The following is a 14,935-nucleotide window of genomic DNA, read 5'->3' as shown; positions in this document are numbered from 1 at the left end:
TTCCCTACACAGGTACCTGTCCAATCTCACATCTCTGCCTCAGGTGCTCCAGAGAGGCACCTCTGTTCACTTGGGATCTGTTTCCACCACCGTGTTCTTATGTGCAAGTAAGATTTATGTCCCTTATTTCTGGATTCTAATCAGGACCAGGTACTCTCCAAGCTGTGGTTTCACAGCCCTGTTACTGCAAGTGTGAGTGTGGGCAGGACTGGAGCTCGAGGGACATCGACTGCGCATTGCCAACTCCAGTGCAGCCCCAAGGTCTGTAGTTTGTTGCCTGCTAAACATAAAGGGTTGAGATGCAGGAGTTTTAGATTTAGTCCAAATCCCACTTTAGATTTTCTAGATACCCATGCTGTCCCTGACTTTTCATGCTGTTCATACTTATGAACAATTCTCATGAGAAATTATTTGACGCTCTGAAAAGACTGTCATCATTCTATGGATTACATACATAGAGAAGAATTTAAAGAAATCGACTGAAAGGTGTTAAAATAATTCAGATTTATAATTCTGACCTCCTGGCGAACTCCTCAATTACAACATCCCATTTATTATTGGACTATTGCATATTCCTTGTCACAAAGCTATCTTTTTGGAGGTTACTGAACTGTGTTAAAATGTTTGCCACTTTTGAGAAGAAGCATAACCTCCTGATTTTCTCCCTCTTTGTTACAAGACCATTTCTTAAGTTCAACATGATTTCTCAAAAGTTAGTCTTTGAGGCAACACAAAGACAGCGATGTTTAGTTGTCTATCCAGACAACAGTGGTTTAGTTTTCTTCTCCCTGAATTACCTTGTGATGGAATTTGCAGTGAAGCTGATGTCCTTGAAAGGCAAAAATAGGAAAACAGGCTCTGAGTTGCTACTTTAGATACTTAGATTGACTCATTCCCATCCAGAGTAAATAGGAACAAAATTTATTATCCAGGTCCCAGGCACTGCAGTCAAGTGCTCTCATTTCTAATTATTCCAAGCAGAGTGAGGAATATTTTCCCCAGAGTGACCAGGTGCCTAAGCAACCTTTAGAATTGCTTTAGTTAGAGAAAGAAGTCTAATCATTATATCCTACTTTCCTAGCAAAAAATGAATGCCAGCATTTCTGGATTAGACATGTGGTAAGAGTGGCATCTAATGGCTCTGAAATCTTCAGGATGGTGGAGGAGGACATACTGATTTTTAAAGGGTCACATATAGGTGTTTTGCCACTTTATTAGGAAAGGTAGGAACAAACCAAGAACTTCGGATGCCACTATGCATCTAGTTCCACTGGGATCTGCAGTTTTTGATGCACAGATGCATATGGATCCTGTGTAGAGTTTGTTTGCTGATGTGAGGAGTTTGTGTACTCTTGGTTGACTACCACCCCTATAAATAAACAAATATATAGCACCCTCACATGTTCTTCCTTTCCTGCCTTCCACTCCATGTGAAATTTTTATAATTCTTGAATTACAATATGACATAATCACCCACATTTCCTCTGGCAGCACTATATCTCGGTAAAGCCCGATAGCTAACAAAAACTGTTTTCAAAGCAGAGCTGATCTCATTGCTGATGCTTGTCCATAAAGATGTTTTGGCATGATAAGATTCCGTATAAACTAATGTGTTTGTTATTGAAACAAACCTTAAGTTTTCATGCCTATTCAAAAAGGAAAAGAAAAAAGATGGTAACTTCTTTACTGGATGGAAATGGTAAAGCAAAAGAGTTTTTGAAATTTTCTAGCTGCTAAAAGACTATTATAAATATGAAAAGAAACAAATTAAGCTGATAAGAGTAGGATATTTAGCCTTTATGCAAATGATTCCTGATGCTTCTCCTCCAAACCTTTCTTTATGAGTCAGTAGCTCCAAGTACCACACACTGAACACTGCTGCAACCTGGTATGCTGCTATCTGGAAATTTCAGATTAGACTCTGTTTAAAAAATTGTCAAGGAACAGACCACAAAATAAAGAGGGGGTGGGGGGTGAGGAGAAGGGGAGGTGGCAGTAGCTGCTTACAGTGGGTTAGATAGAGGCTCCTGTTCTGGTCAGAGAATTATTTGGAGCAAAATAGCTACAATGATAGGTAGGGAATATAAATGGAAACTTGAATGAAATATATACAGTTATATGACCCACTAATGACTCCAAAAAAGGGCGTAAGATGAATGAGTCACTGAGTTTTAAATATAGTTCCCTGCTGCAATGGTTTTATCATCAAACAAGGCTCCACTTGAATTAAAGGGGAGTGGGGGCTATATGATGGGGTTGTACAGCTATGCCTCAGTGACAGCAAAGGCAAAGGCTACACAAGTTGTTTGCATTATAAGCAATATGAGAGAGAAGCATTTGCAAAGGGGTGACTCAGATCAGAGAGCTTTCAGTTTGACTCTGATACAGTAGTTCAGATAAATGCGCTCATTATTTTCTATAGTCTGTGACCTCTCCTGATTCATAAATAGTAACATTTATTTTTCTGCACAATATTTATTTTAACACTGTTACTATTGATTTCACTGTATTTCATCATTTGTTCCAATTATAAAGTTAGGCTCACTTACTAATATAAGAACAGCAGCTTTCTAAAGGCAAAGAAAATAGCAAAGTCGTGCTAGGATTTTAACAGCTGGGAACAGAAATAGCCTTTGACACAATGCTTTTAAACTATTTTTTTTTATTACATGACACAATTTGTTTTTAAAGAACTGTGATGTATCTTACAGACACATGTTTGGCAAAGCGTGGTCATTAGAGAGGTAAAACAAACATAATGACTTCTGCTTTGCTGGCCACCAAAACAGCACAGGCAAGGAAGTGAAGAATTTTACAAGGTCCTTTGAAAATATAAACCCAGAGACTACATTACAAATGTTCTTCCTATCATTTGCAGTGCTGTCTCTGAAGGTCATTTCTAATTTCAGTCATGATTTGCATGAAGTGAAAAAGTAATTCAGATAGACTGCTAAAAAGTTTGTGGGTTTAAGGGGTGATATATTACTATACAAAGCTTCTGAGTGCTTATATGCAAAAATATGTCACACAACTTCAAGAGATTTTCTTGAAAAAGTGAAAGGAAACTTCAAAATAATGATAAAAAAGGTAACCTATTTTTTTCCCATTTCCCCTCGCCTGCATCACATATGCATATTTCTAAAGAGATAAGAAGAATGAACTTCACTGCTGCTCTGCTGCAAACGTCTGTAGAGACAAACTTAAACAATTATTTATTTCTCAGAATAAATAAAACAAACAGCAGCTTTCTTTCCCTGGAAATTTTGGCATCATTTACTGATAAGAAACCTCAAAAAGCTTCTGGTATTTAAAAGCTGTTAGGAACCCAATCCAGCCAGCCTTTCTCCTGTCTCCAGCCTGAATGAATCGGCTTGCTCTAAGGAGCGAGCACAGCATGAGAGCACAGGGTTTGCCCCTTGGCGTGGGTGACTGCTGTGCAGCATTGCCCAAGCTCATCCTGTCACAGCAATAGAGCTCAGAGTTTAAGCTGCCCTTCAATCCCTGCTTTAGCACAAGCTGTTTATAAGCTCTCTGGTAGCTTGTTAATGGAACAGTTTACATTGATTATAATGACACCAAAGAAGTAATTAAGGGGGAATATTTTAACTGTCCCTGAATTTAACTTGTCCTGTGTTGCTATGCAGATTGCCTTGTGTGTATATAACCTCACCTTGAAAACATATTTGTAAAGGTAGAAGGTAAAAGATAAAAAAGTAGATAAAAGTAGTATGGAAATATAACAATATTATATGTGAGAGGGTGCATGTCTGGCTGATTTCTTCCTGTCAATACCAAGACAACTGTTATCTGCAAGCGTTTCTTTGAGTTAGCATGTTCAATAAATTCTACCTTGGCAACTGTGCTGACAACCAGCATTAAGGTTATAGATCTTAGAAGAGGTGAAAAATCTTAGAGAGAAAAATCTTTTCTCCCACCTATTGTGAAATTCGGGAAGTGCAGCTCAAAGAAATGGAAGAGATACAGCAGGCCCGAAGCAAATGCTGAAGAGCTTGTGATCTCCCTGTGCTCATTTATGTGATGAGTCCCAACAACAACATTGGCATTTCCTGCAAGTCACATTTGTCTGGGAGTCTTTGGAGATTTGTGACAGAGAGGGCAATGCATCCTTTTGTCTGCAACCTGTGCATGCCTTTTAGGGGTTTCATGGGTCTGTCCTGGTGTCCCTTGCAGTTAAATATCTCAGTGTCTCTTCCACACACTGAGATAATTGCCACCACCGAAGATGGGTGTGTTATATGTTTAGACATATGTTCATGAAAATCCAGTATTTTTAAGGGCATGCAGTTTCAAATAACCCACTTTCATAATGTTCATAACTTAGTGTGGAATTAAATAAGATTTGTAGTCCATGCTGTAATAGGAGTATTTAGTACATAGAATATTTTGTGGGGCACCTGCTGTAGGATGCTATTGCCATTAACTTTGCAACACTAAACTTCATGCAAAAATTTGGTTGCTACCTGCAGTACCAAGTGCCTAAATATTAATGGAACTAGCACAGATTTTCCCATCAAAAGCATGCAAATATTCAGAATGAGTTATTTACTTTTTTATAGTGAAGACCTAGAAAAAGAGTCTTAAGTAAAACATTATAGCTCTAATTTTTTGATGGACTTATTATAAGGAGCTTGGTGAGTTTTGTTAAAGAATTATTTGAAGAAATTGACAGTGGTGATCTATATAACACTGGGGCAAAACTCATGCCATTTTCATATGAAGGTAGATACTTTTGAAATATTTCTTGTGTACTTTGTATAACAAAGAGAACTTGTTTCAATATAATATTTCATGCTGAAAATAACATTTTGCCAAGGGTATAAAACATGAAGTTTGATTTTCATTAAAATTTTCAGTCAGGAAGGCCTTGGTATATATTAAAAATCAATAACTGTTTCAGTCTGGTTTTAAATCTTATTTATTTCTATTCTAACAGAGGGTGGGAATAAGAAGCCCCCCAGTGAAAAAACTAGTATCTTTGTGTTGAAATGGGTATTAAAAATCACATTATGTATGTAGGGACTCGAAACTGCACATGTCCAGGTGCTTTATTCTGTGCCCATAAAGAGTCCCATGAAAACTGAAGAGGACTGTTCATATGCATGAAGTTAAAACACATTTCTATACAGTTGAAAGTTTAAGAGCTAGTTTAAAAAATTCATTACGGAACCATAATTTTATTGCCTTTATATTTCCAGTGAAAAGAACATTTGGTATAGTTTTTTTGGTTTTTTTTTCGTATCAGACAAAACTGCTCTGGAACTCTACACATCATAGGAGAGAAATTAAATGCAGGAAATAAAAATTACTGTCAGCCCAACTGTGCAAGTTTTCTGTGGGACATGTTTTTTCAGTATCTTGAAGTCACTCCTCCAGATTGTATTTCAGGGACAATATGAGAGTTTAGACTTAGAAAGTGACACCAGGATCTAAGCACTGGAAAGCATTGCCTGTCAGTCTCTTCTGAGGACAACTTGAAAATGATTAATGCAACAAAATAAATTGAGCATGAACTCAAATGACTTGGTAAGGCTGAGTCATAGCAAAAAATTTCTATGATGCTGACTGCCTGAGAAACCAGGCCTTTCTGTTTCATAATGGCATAAACTACTTTTTTTAAACAGTCAATAGTGCTGTTTTCTGGTAATGCAAAAAATCTTCCTTTACACAGAAGACAGATTTGTGATTTACTCCACTTTAAAATGCAGGCAAAGGACCATATCTGCCACACACTGTATTTTTAATTTATTTTATCATTTTCAAAAATGCAACATGAGGAAATGGCTTGAAAAATAAATAGCTCAAAAGGAAAAAGACAATTTGGCCCATAGATGAGTGGGGTTCCAGATGTAATTGTAGGGGGTTTTTGCTGAAAGGAAATGACCTTATAATTAATATAAGATGGCATGATCAACCAAATAAAACTTTGCATTTCTGAAAGTAGAACATGGAGGTTTTGAGCATATGGAAGGGAGGAAAACACTTTTATTACAGTCATACATTTAGCCGAGAATGAGCAAATAGAATATATTTAAAGAATGCTTTTTCTGGTGACTGGGAGTAAGGCTCAGAAACAAATCCTTTTAACCACTATTATTAGCCATCTCAGAGGAGAGAGAGAGACATTTTATCTGACTCTGCCCCAATTTGAAGACCTCTCAGTAATTTTAAGAAATTGAAGTACAACTACATGAAACTCATTTGTCCTAATTTCTAGGGCCTACTAAAGAGATCCATATTGCAAGTCTAATCTAATCTAAGGAACGATGCTTTAGAGGGCTAGTCCCCTGCTCTCAAACATAAAGCTTTCTTCCCACCAGCTCTTCTCCTTTGCCCTAGAGAGGTTGGGATTTTATTTTACATTTCAAATATAAATGAAACTCTATCATCTTAATAGAAGCTGGGAATATTTAAAATTCAAGATATAGTTTCTACATAATGGCAGAATTGTATTGAGGCACAACTCACAAGGACCACTTTCTTTTCTTGCTGCATTAATTCATTTGGTGACAATCTAGGTGTGGTCTCCTAATTCAATTTACATTCAGTTAAATGGCCAAAGAAAAATGGGTGGTTGTTTGTTGGTTTGCTTGTTTGTGGTGATAACCTTCCAGAAAATTCTCTTCTTCAGAAAATTGCCACCTATGTTTTCAGTACCCTGGAAAACTGATGGAAATTACCATAAATATGTGTCAGTTAGAAAAAAATAGGAAATGTGTGAAATTGTAGTATAGCATTTCCTATGATAGCACCATGAACTCATGAAGCTTTAAGAAATAAAATCTAAAATGAAATAAATCCCATGGTGTCTTGAGTGGTTTTGAAAGAGTTTGAGCTGGGAAAACCACTAGTCTTTAACAGCCAAAAATACTGTGGATTTCTGCCAAGCTTGTCTTTCTAGGTTTGTATCAATCCATATTTTCCCTGTCTTTCTGGTGGCTACTTGCCTTCTCAGTACCTTAACTCAAGGGTAAGGAATAAAGCTATACTTGGCTAGCAGGCCAGACTGTTAAGTCAATATAAACTGCTATCTTGGAGGCCAAAAATAACTTTCTTATAATGGAATCATGGAATTTTATTTAAATTGACAACTAGTACTTATAGCAATTGTCCATGCTAAAAAATAATACTCTGGATACTACAGGCACAAAGGACAGAGCAGAGCTCAGGCATTACTTCCAGTGACATCCAGTCAAATGGATACACTGTCCAAGGTAGCCACAAAGTTTACAGCTTTCCACTGGATTCTGAAGTGCAAAACCCAAGAAAGCAGATTTTGTAGAGAGAAGTAAAATTTCATTAGTTGAACTGACCATGATATGCTTAGTCAAAGAGCCTATTCAGTGTACACCAGCAATGTGTGTTGCATCTTTCTAAGCAGAAAATACATTGCTTCTGTTTCTGGCTACATTGTGGGAATTTAATAGGTCATTAACAATGCCTGATGATTGAAAAGAACAGCATAAAACTCCTGCTCAGCCCTGCTCACTTTCTAGCACTACAAGTAAAGAACATCACAATCTCTCTTTGGATGCAAAAGGAAATATCTGTTGAATAAAGTCAACACTTGAACCGAAGAGAGGGTGTGAACCTCAGTAGAAAGATACCCGTGAGTAATTTTGTGCATGAATATGCTGTTGTGGGGCAGGAGTGCTGCTTTGCAGGTGGGTAACTCATGGATGAGTCAGGAGCAACTCAGGTGACAAATCTGCAGGAAGTGTAATTCACAAAAACCCTTCACACTTAAACTGCCTTCCAAAGAATGTCTGTCTGCAACAGCAAGTACTCTGACATCCACAGCAATAAAAGTCTTTGCAAATCAGAGAGCTGAGATCAGTCAGACCACAAGAGCAAACCTGTGAAAGTGGCCTCAAATTACTAAAAGAAAGTCACAAACAAAATGATCATTCTCAGAAAGAGCCAGGGAAAAAAAACCTCACAAAACAAAAACCCCCAAAAGAAAAGACAACAAAACAAATCGCTCTCCGAGTCCTAGCACTTCTGAGAGTTCATACGGTTATGGAAATACTGCTGCAGGTTTTGTTTCCTTTTTTTCCCCTCTAAAAAGGGAAGAAAGAACGACATAAACATAAAAATAGCTTTTAGGCTGACAAGAACTAGTTCACCGGGATAACTGCAGGACTGTTTTCCCCGCTCTGCCGAGGAAGATGCTGCTGCGCCTCTGCACAGGTCCTGTGCCGCCCTCTGCTGCCCGCCGCCCGTCCCCGCTTCCCCGCCGGGGAGAGAGGGAAAATGCCGCGGCTGCAGGAGGGGAAAGAGGGAAAATGCCGCGGCTGCAGGAGGGGAGAGAGGTAAAATGCCGCGGCTGCAGGAGGGGAAAGAGGGAAAATGCCGCGGCTGCAGGAGGGGAGAGAGGTAAAATGCCGCGGCTGCAGGAGGGGAGAGAGGTAAAATGCCGCGGCTGCAGGAGGGGAGAGAGGTAAAATGCCGCGGCTGCGGGAGGGGAGAGAGGGAAAATGCCGCGGCTGCGGGAGTGCCCATCCTGCCCGTGCTGCTCTAGGCACCTCGGCTGGCACTGCACAGCCCTGCACCTCCGGGGAGACGCATTCCTGCGCTTGCTGGAGGTGTGCCCGGTGCGTAAACCCGGACCTGGGTGTCCCCGGTAATCCCGCAGCTTCCTCTTTCCTGAGCAAAGCAAGTTTTTATAAAGCTCCACATTTTCAGCACTCAAGTTCTCTGTGGAAATACCCCAAACCTGAAGCTTTCAATCAAGCAAGAAACTGTAAACTGGAAGTCTGGAACTCTAAGCAAGCAGAGCGTTTTCTGCATCCAACAACGCCTTTGGAAGAGATCCACGCTGCTGTTTGCATTTCAGGGCAGCCGACCAGCCTTAGTCATGGGCCAAGAACCTGTTTACACTAGGTTGCAGCATGGTAATAACAATTTACGACTCCTGGAAATGAAGGGGTTTTGATTTGGGTGGTTTTTTGTTTTTGTTTTAAACTATGTGACATTAGCTGTAAAGAAAACAGTGGAATTCCCAGCTGTGTTAGCCCTGGTAAACTGAGCTGAGGGTTTGTTGTTGCTGATGCTCCTGTTAAACACAAAATACAAATCCCCTATCTAAGGATCTCATTCCGTAAATCCATTTTTCCTCTCTCAAATCCTTTCTGATGTATATTGCATCCCTCACACTGCACAGTTCCTTTTCAATACCATTTTCAAAAGTTTTGCCTTTTTCTTTTCAGAAAGCAGTTTGCCATTTTCCAAGGATGCTCCCAAAAACTCTGCTTTATTTTGCTACTTATCTTTGTTATGATGATGCACTTTTATAAGTGTTTGAGCCTCACAATGTAGACCAAATTAGATTCTCTGCAGTGAGGAGGCAATGTAAATTGAGATGAGGGCTTGAGAGACATGTTTGCTGCTGGAGGTCCTTGGCTGTTTGGCAGCCAGCAGAGCTCCAAACTGAGACTGGGCAGAGGAGATGAGTTAACATCAGAGAGGAGAGCCAAAAGCCCTGAAAGAAAGAGGAGGAATAAGAGTGTGACCACTCCATCATGTGGCATGTTCCTGTCTGTGTCTGTCATGATGGGAGGAGGTGTGTTATTGAGCAAGCCACGCTGTTTCTCATTGCCTATAATTACAGATACACCCATAACTGCACACACAAGCTTATCACAAAGAGGATTTCACCTCCCTTTGGACATGAGCAATGCTACTATTAGTTTCTGTCACAGGCAGCAACTTTGTGCAGGTGGAATTTGGTAGAATTCTCCAGAATGCTGTAAAGTCTTAATTTTAGTTTTCTAGCTACAGTGGTAAACTTGTGTAAATTATTCAGTACTGTAGCTCAGATATCAGGTCTGGGTCATCTCATGTAAGAGTGACCCTCTCCACTCTCAGGAATCCCACAATGATAGCAACATTTTTGGAAACGTGGTCATAACAGGAAGTTAAACACACAATAATCCTGTCTCTACCTCACTGCTCTTTGAACACAAGCAGAGTCTGGGGAAAAAGAGCAGCTCCTAGTCACATATAGATCATCTGTGTTTGGACAGTGCCGCACAGTGCCACGTGCACTGAGATTGCAGGACCAGCCATCATTCCATCTCCTTGGCTGGTAGGTCTGAGGATTTACCTCCCCTGCAGCCCTGAGGGGGTTCAGATCCTAGATCCAAATGAGGCATATTTAAAAAACAAACAAAAAGCCATCTGTTCCTGTATAAGCTGAGAGCAGAGACTTCAAGACCTGCAAGTTGTAACTGCTTATGACTTATTTCTGGTGAAGTCAGGACCTGTCTTACATGTCCATAGCCAGTGTCCATGGCTGTCATTTTTCTAGCCAAGAGCTAGATTCCTAGATTTCCCCAGCTGCCAACTGAGTCCTTGGACTCCTTGGCATTCCTTCTGTGATAATCATTTGACTCCCTGATGAGGCTGTCAGTGTGCATAAGGACTTGCTGGACTGGGGGCTTGGGGTCCAATCCATTTCTTCACTGAAGATAAGAGGAAACTTCTTCCTGACATTGCTAAAAGTGCAAAGGGACCACAGCAAAATGAGGGAGACTACACTGCACATTTTCTTTCATAGCCTTCGTAACTTCCTGAAACTGGGAAAAGAAGTAGTTCTCCTTTACCACTGAGCAATAAAATCATCACAGCCAAGTAAAATTAATATTTTTTTGGTGACATTTAATGAAAAATTGCTGGATCAGCAAAGCATATCAACAGGTTTGATCAAATACTTATAACACTTACTGATGTTTTCTAGTTTTATTTTCACATTTCCCTAAGATAATGAATGGGAACAGGGTAAATCCATGCACAAATTATCAACTGAGGTGTATTGCATAAGTTTAATATGGGTTTTAAACATGCTTTAATGAGCAGTTTGAAGTTTGTCACCCCACTGACTTCTAAATTATAGGCTCAAGATCAATTTTATGCTCTTACAGTTTACTCTGAAGTACACAGTAATTACTCCTATATTTATCAGCTAACAGTTTTGAAATTAACATTTATTTGATGCTATTTCTTCCATTTGTTTCCAATATAGGAATAAGATTTCCCCCACATGCATTTGGCTGCATTAAACCTTAATTAGAAAAATGAAAGAACAGATCTTTGAGAATTCAGTTAGCATTTGCAAGCACTTCATTAACTAATGCCAAATGCAGGAAGGAAGCAAACATTCCATTCTTTAAGAAAATTAATGAATGTTAGTGCATTATTATATGGAAAAAATAACATAGGAAACATTATCGCAGGCAGAAGGTGTATTATTCCATTCTGATACCAGAGAATGAGAGGGAAAGCAAACTCTAACTTCAGTTTTGACCAGCTCATACAGTTACCACTGTTGTTTTACATTAAAATTTGCATTGTACTTATTTCCAACAGCAAGAAAAACCACCTGGGTCTGAGTTTACCCTTTGCTTTCCCTGGCTGTAACAAGCACTGCCCAAGGTAGGGGTGACTTCAGCTCCGCCTGCCCCCACCGTGCTTGCAGACCCAGTGAGGTGCTGGGGTGTGCTGGTTGGCCTGGCCACAGTGTGCCTATTGCTGCCACTGCTGTGGCTGAGCTCTGAGTGCCCTGCATGGATGCAGCCAGCCCTGGCTGCCCAGAGCTGTGACGTTTTCATCCACAGAGTCATGTGGAGAGTCATGCTGCAGATAACCTAGCACTGGGAAGTGAGCGCCAGCCTCTGAACAGCTGTGATCTCCAGAGATAAAACCCAGCAGCCTTCCTCTGCTCCCAGTTATCAACATCAACCAGCCACTCAGTGGGACCCTTGCTGGCCACAGCCGTGCTGAAATCCAGTGTCAAGGGCTGCTGTGATGGCTGTGCCTCCATGATGATCCCTGCCTTCCCACTGGCCTTGGGACTGGTGACTGGTGAGCTGCCCTGCACACATGTGGAACAACACACCCATATATATCTCATCATCTGCATGCAACAGTTCAAAAAGCTGAAATACCAATAGTCACACCACCCAAAACAGAACTAATGTAAATATTGAATAAATAGTTAATGTAGTTCTGTTTCTTGGGCTAAATAAATCTTGAGGGTCACTGCGAGCTCCAATAATAGAGGCTATTAAGTTCAGAAAGGAACAGGGGTGTAAATGTCATAGCCTTTTAGGGACTGCATGCTTTGAAGGAAGATGCCATCACAACATTGTCCTTTACCTCTTTTCTCTTAGAGCTTTCCTGAACCTCAGTGCTTTTGTGCTTAGCTGAAAGGAAAATCCACATGAACATCATTCACTGGGTTCCTCAAACTCATAAGGCTGTAATGCTCTCTGACTATGTTTCAGGATCAAGACAGGACCTTTTATTTCCTCACCCCAATGTATGGCCTGATGAGAGTAGGTGCAACTTCATTTCAAGGGCTTTAACTTTTCCTATTTTGTTACAGTGCTAAATATCTTTGAATCATAGCAATAAACAAAATGTCCAGCACCTTGTGATAACAAATCCCAAAACTACTGCTGTGGAAGATGGACCTTCAAAATTAATCAGAGTAGGATTTAATTTATAATTGTATTTTTCATGCACAACTTTCAGTAATCTGCTGATATTTGTATTGCTAAAGAAATGTTCTCAGTGCTCAGTTGCTCAGCTGGATTCCTGCATGACCTTAAGAAAAACAAAAACTGGAGGCAATTATTATCTATGAGTATCTGAAGCAGAGGGATCCAGGCTCTTGTCAGCAGTGCTGAGCAATAAGATAATGGGCAGAAAATGTCACTTAGGAAGTTCCACCTGAATATGAAGAAGAACTGTACTGTGCAGGGCACTGGAACAGGTTGCCCAGAGAGGTTGTAGAGCTTCCCTCACTGGAGATATTCACAAACCATATGTATGGAATTCTGTGTAATGTGCTTGAGCATGGAGATTGGACCTGTTGACCTATTGTGGTCCCTCCCAACCTGATCCATTCTGAGATTTTGTGAAATATCACCCTGGGAAAGGCTGGTCACTGGAGAAATGGCTCTTTGCCTGGCTAATCTGTAACCTGTCCACTGGAAATACTCTCACTACGAAAGGTAGATCAACACTGAATGCTGGGCTACTGCTTCACACACAGGTTTATGGGTACTCCTGATGATGATTGGAAGCTTTGGCTTGGTCTGGACTTGCCCAGTCCTCTGTATTAGGGACACATTCTCTTCAGGCTTGGGTGGGTCTCCTGAAGACTTACATGTGTTGCTAAGTAATAATCTATGTGAATTTGAGGAGTCTCTTTGGAGGAGAATGATGATTTAGGTGTTGTACAGAGATAGTGTAACCCTGTGGGTTTTTCATCTCTAAGACAACTGGAACATACAAACTGATTGCACAAGCAGCAGGAAACTGGCATTTAGCCCTGCGCCAGATCCTGTCCTGGAAGAAAAAGGGCAATTCTAAAGGCATAGACCTTTGCAGGACCAACTAGCAAGGAAGCCTGTAGCTTCTTCCTCCTGCTCTGCACCTGCCTGGTGCTGGAGGTAACGAGTCGGAAAGGCTGTATCAAGTGCACTCCAAGGCATAATAGCTCTGAAACTTCTCAAGCATTGCTCCAGGAAAAAAGGGAAGGGAGGGGGCAGAACACACCTTCAGCTTTTACCTTTTCTATATGCCTTGTTCCTCGGAATGAACTGATATGAAATAGTAGAGTAGCCTTAAAAGAACAGCTACTCTTTCTTTTGAAAATAGATGTAATTATTTACAAAATGAGTCCAACACTGATTCAGTGACAACCACAACGTTACCAATGGTCCCAAAGGTAAAGCCACAGCTTAGACTGGATGTACAGCTAACATAGTGCATGAAAACTTAATTGTTTATTGAAGCCAGTGATAATTTCAGTGGCTTCATGTTATGATATGTGGAGAGAAAACCTAGTGGCAAAGCCACTGGGAAAGGACAAAAGAAAGTTAGTAACCTTCACTTTGAGGTTGTATTTTGTTTTGTTCTTTTTTTTTTTTTTAGGTTTCTGCCTCAAATCAAAATTGGTTAATGAAGTCCTTCACTGTGAACAGTAGGTCGATTACTGTAAGGATTACATTTGTCTTTAATGAAGTGAATCTTACTGCAATTGCTCCTGCTCAAGGATATTCTAATAAATGAAGTCTTGCATCCTGATGAGTTTCAAGCATATTAGAAAACTGTGAATAAATAAAAAATCCAAAAATATTTTTTAATTATGCAGGGATTTTCCCCAAAGTGAATCCATCTCAGACAGGAAAGTGGCTTTAAATACCTGGTCACTTAAGAAGAACCATTTCCAAAGGGAGTATTAGAAAATTAATCTTTTGCAGATGCTACACTCATGGCATCAATTAATTAAAGAAGCTGGAAATCAGCACAACTTTAGTACAGAAATAGATAAAAAGCTATTAAAACACAAGCATCTTAAATAGAAAATCTGATTTATTTTTTCTTCTTGGTTATACCAGTAAATCCAAAATTAGACTTTGGGTTATAAAAACTTCCTGAAAAATAATCTTTTCTATCTGCACAATTAAGACTGTGAGATGAAACATACCTAAGGCAAAAACCCCTTAGTTATTGTGAAGTATCAAATCACCACTGAAATAACTGGAGCTATACTGATAAATCCCAGCAGAGTGCCTGAACCATCCAAGTTTCCAAGCAGAAAAGAACTGTGGTTTGACACCTGCCTATTCTATAGATATTTCAAAACCCATGTGACTTCACCTGAAAATAAAATGAGCCAAATCCAAATTCTTCAGATATTCTCCTTGCTAACCTGCCAATCTCAGTTATCCTGTTCTCTGATTCTGATTTCTGTATTTAATACCAAGTCTGATCATCTCAGCTGAGTTAAACTGCTTGGATTTTTTTAGTGCAGTAACTAATCCATTTTTGTGCAGCCATACAAAAGTATCACCAACACCTACCACAGAATTAGACCTCAGCAAAAAGCCAACTAAAGCTGTGAGAA

Source organism: Melozone crissalis, unplaced genomic scaffold, assembly GCF_028551555.1.
Source record: "Melozone crissalis strain CALT ecotype California unplaced genomic scaffold, PUWL_Pcris_2 ptg000042l_1, whole genome shotgun sequence".
Lineage (NCBI taxonomy): Eukaryota > Metazoa > Chordata > Aves > Passeriformes > Passerellidae > Melozone > Melozone crissalis.
This window is presented reverse-complemented; position numbering follows the sequence as displayed.